Source organism: Echinops telfairi, unplaced genomic scaffold (genome assembly GCF_000313985.2).
Source record: "Echinops telfairi isolate 266 unplaced genomic scaffold, ASM31398v2 ScPeMD7_2565;HRSCAF=3150, whole genome shotgun sequence".
Classification (NCBI taxonomy): Eukaryota; Metazoa; Chordata; class Mammalia; order Afrosoricida; family Tenrecidae; genus Echinops; species Echinops telfairi.
The window spans coordinates 8,342,940-8,347,397 of NW_022106463.1; positions in this window are offsets into that span (position 1 = coordinate 8,342,940).

The window sequence follows — 4,458 nt, forward strand, 5'->3', positions numbered from 1 at the left end:
GGAACTGGAGCCCTGTTTTCCCAGCATCCTCATATTTCCCACTAGCAGAGAAGTGGTCAGACCTCCCAATGTCAATGTCAACCTCAACGTTAACGTCAACGTCAACAGCCAATGCCAAATGGCAACGTCAACACCAACCAGCGCCAACACATCAGTGCCAAATGTCAACGACCATGCTAATGTCAACATCAATGCCAACATGTCAATGCCAAATATCAATGTCAATGCCAATGCCAATGCCCATGCCAACGTCAATGTCCATGCCAATGCCAATGTCAAGGTGGAGAACTTTTGAAGCCCCCATCATCTGTTGAAGTATGTTGCCTTTTCCCCTCCCCACCCCCTAGCTTTCTTAAAGACCTAAGAAAACCCTAAACAGAGCTGGTGATGGCTCAGGGCCATCTGCTCATGTCATCAGGGTCACTCAGGCGTGGTAGGGAAGTCCAGGCCTGGATATAGTCACTCCATGCACATGGGCTCTGTCAGCCAATGAGCATGAGCATCAGCCTGCCCTCTCCCTCCTGACCAATCAGAGTCCTTCCCCACCACTGCCTGGAGGGACCCAGGAAGAACCTGTGCCCGCTGGCAGGACGTATTGGTTGAAGTTAGCCTGCAACTGGTCCCTCCTCTCTCCCAGAAAAATCCAACACGGACTCTCCGGTGTTCTTCCTGTGCCAGTGCCACTGTGTGGCACTTGTCTCGGCCATCCAGCCAGCCCTCAGGTTGTGATCCTGTGTACCATGGTATGAATTGCTGCCTGAACCAGCCCCATCACCATGGCTGGTTGTGACCCAGGGGGTCTTCATTAGCTAACTTTGGGAAGTAGATCACCAAGCTTTTGTTCTGAGTCTCTCATAGTCTACAGTCAGCTGAAACCTGATCGGTGTCACAGCCAAGCTTGAGCCTGCAATCAAACCGGGGTCTCTCAAAGGAAGGAGCCAAGGTGGTGCAGTGGGCTTGGCCCGGGGCTGCTAACCACAAGGTCAGCTGTTCAAACCCACCCATTGCTCCTAGGGAGATAAATTAGACTGCTCCCGTAAGGACGGATGGCCTCTTCTTACAGGATCTCTTCGAGTCAGAGAAGAGCCCTGGGGGTGTCGTGGGTATGGGCTGGGCTTCAATCTGCAAGGTCAGCAGTTCAAGACCACCAACAGCTTCCAGGGAGAAAGACAGGCTCTCTGCTCTCACAAACACTTACAGTCCCAGAAACGCACAGGGACAGGTCCACCCTGTCCTGTGTGGTCACTCTGAGTCGGCATCAAGTCAGTGGCAGGGGGTTTGGGCTTTGTTTTGGGGGAGTGGAGTGATCTCTGTGGAGCAGGTTCACTTTGGCTTGGGGGAGTTGGAGTGGACTGGGTGGAATGGGTTTGGGGGGAGTGGAGCGGAGGTGGGGACCGTGGGCTTGGCGGGCTGGTCTCCAATGTGAAAGAGAAGGAAATGGAAACATTTGGGGCAGCTGTCCAGGAAGCTTCTGGCAGTGTGGGGAAGGACTAGGTCTCTCAGAACAAGGCAGGGGACTTCTCATCTCTTGCCGGCCATTGATTTGGGAGGTAGCTGCGGTGGGGGCTGAGCAGAGAAGACAACTGTAAGCTCTCTGTGAGCCACCATCATGCGGTGTGACGCTGTGGTCCCCAGGAGGTCCCTGGGGCCCAGCTGTACACCCAGGACACCCACGGCTGCAGTGCATGGCAGCTCATGGGCACCCTACAGGACAGAGGTTGACATTGAAAACCAACAGCTTTCCCGGACTGTAATCATCACAGAAACTGACTGCGGAAATTTTCTCCCCCTGGGTTTGAACTGCTAACCTCTCAGTTAGCAGCCACAGGCTTGACCACGGGGCCACTGGGGCTCCTTGGACTGATGGGGCCACAATGCCAACCAAACTCACTGCCATGGAGTTGATTCTGACTTGCAGTGACCCCTGAAGACAGACGAGAGCCGCCTCTGTGGGTTTCCGAGTCTGTCCATCCTTTTTGGTTTCTTTGATAAGATTTTTATTAAAAAATTGCAAGTGAGGTGGGGGTTTACATTTCACATCATCCACTTTGTACTGGACAGTCTGAACTTACTCATCAACCCCCCTAGGGATTTTACCCTTCACCTGATCCTTGATTTCCCTTCTCCCTCCTGGGGCTGGCCGTCTCCTCTCCACCCAAGGCCCCGCCCATCCACCATGTTTCTGTGGCCTTTCCACCCCCACTTTGGCGGGCTTCCCTGTGGTTCCCTTTGCACTTGAGCCAACAGGCTGAGAAGCGATCACGGCACCGTTCTCTGTGGCTTGAAAGCCCTTATCTTAGTTTGCTCTCCTGCCTCGTAGCAGTGGTCTCCTGTCCTGCGTTTTCTTCTGTGATTGGCTCATTTCACTCGGCACGATCTCTTTCACCAGGTCCAGCCAGGCCGCACAAGCTGCTTTGCGGTTTCCATCCTGTGTGTGGACCGGAGTGTCTTTATCTAGTCTCTCCTGATGGCCATCTGGGTTGTTTCTGGTTTCTTGCTACTGTGGATGGTGTTGCGGCAAACACGGGTGTGTGTGTGTGTGTGCGCGCTATATGACTCTTATTCCTTTCTCAAAATCTCACCGGCCATCGAGTAGCGGCTTACTCGTAGCCATCCCTTAAGACAGGAACTGCCCCTGGAGGTTTCCGAGACTAAATCTTCATGGGAGTAGGAAACGTCATCTCTTTCTTCCGGAGCAGCTGGTGGTTTTGAACCGTTGACCTTGGGGCTAGCAGCCCAATGCATAACCCCTTCCTTTGGGTAATTTTCTGGAAGCAGGCGGTCCATCTTCCCCCCAGGAAGCCACGGGGTGGGGTTTGCATCATCACTCTCTGTTGGCAGTGGGGGAGGGTGGCGAGGAACACGGCACCCTCGTCCTACAGAGGGGCAGGTGTGGGCTGACCAGAAGCGCCCCTCTCTTACTGGGTTCCTCTGAGAGCATGCACTCCAGCTCGGAGGAGGGACATGGCCTGAAGTCGGAGGGAGCCGACTCCCAGAGCCTCCCAGTGCTTCTTTCCTGCTGGGTCTTGTCTCTGGGCAATTTGCAACCAGGAGGGCTGGCCACCGCAAGCAGAGCCAGCTTTCCTGCTGAGGGTGCAGTTGATGGTGCAGACCAGGGAGCTGCCTCCCCCCACTTGTGACTTCCTTTATAGCCCTCAATGCTTTCTCATCCTTGGGCTTCTGGTGATAAAAGAAGATCCAACCAATCCCGCTGCCCTGGAGCCATTCCAACTCCGAGGGGGTAGTGGAGACCCGTCTCAAGGGGTTTCCAGAGCGCCGCATCTTCACAGACACCCACGGCCTCATCTTTCTACCACGGAGCAGCTGGTGGATTCAAACTGCCGACCTCGCAGTTAGCTGCTGAGTGCTTCACACTGGCAATGAGCTCTGGAAAGAATTGACTTGTGGAGGATTGCTGGGAGCCCTTTGGAGGAGCTAGATCAAGTCTCTTGGCACCCTAGAGTGAGAGGCGCTGAGCAGGAGTGGGGGGCAGGCCCAGAGGTCCCCTAGGACCAGCCCAGAGACGGCCTCACTGTGGCCTTCAGACTTCAGCCCACAGGCTCTGTCGGTGCAATGTAGCTCTGGGGGGAGGAGAGGCTGGCAAGTTGTAGCCCCAAGAACTCAGTGACCCCAGAGGGCACTCAGTTGGGGATTTCTGGGACCGGACAGGCCAGACTAGGGGGAGGACCTCAGGGCCATAGTTTTAAGGTTCACCGGGTCATAGGTTCACCCGGGCTCCGCAGCTCCAGAAAGTCTGGATTCCATGAGAATGTGAAATTCTGTTTCACACGCCCTCTCCTTGTGATGAAGATGCTTCCGCAGAAACTTTGGACGAAATAGTCGATGATCTCATTACTCACTGCTTTCTAGGTTCAGAGAGGCCTGCTCCTCAGTACCCGGCCCACCCCGAGCCCCTCACCAAGCAGAATACAGGACCCCAGCCTCCTTCCTCCCGGGCCGGCCCCCACTGGAGGAGGACAGTGAACTGGAGCTGTCGGACCCTCTGGGACCCACCCAGCAGAGCCTGACCCTGGCCCTGCCCCCCTAGCTTGATGCCACCTTCCCTGCCCTCGACAGCTCTCTGACCCACCCGCCGGGCTCTCATTCCCACAGCACTGGGCTGGTGGGAGATCCAGCAGGGATCCTTCAGTGGCCCAAGGAAGACCCTCTCCCTGGACCTCAAACCGTTAGGTAGCCAGATAGGGGATTGTTCCTCTCCACGCCGAAGGGTCCCGGAAAGGAAGCTGGAAACTGATAAAGGTTAAAGGGCATTCGCCAATTCAGGCCCTGGGCTGGGGGAGGGGGTGGGGCGCTACACCCAGGTGGACGGTACACCTGGGTGGGCCCAATCTAGGCCAGGTGGGCTTAATTCAGCCAACGGGGTCAAGCAGCACCATCGGCCACGCCTCCCAGCGGAAGGTCCTAAACATCGGAACCTGGAGGCCACCTCCCTTTCCC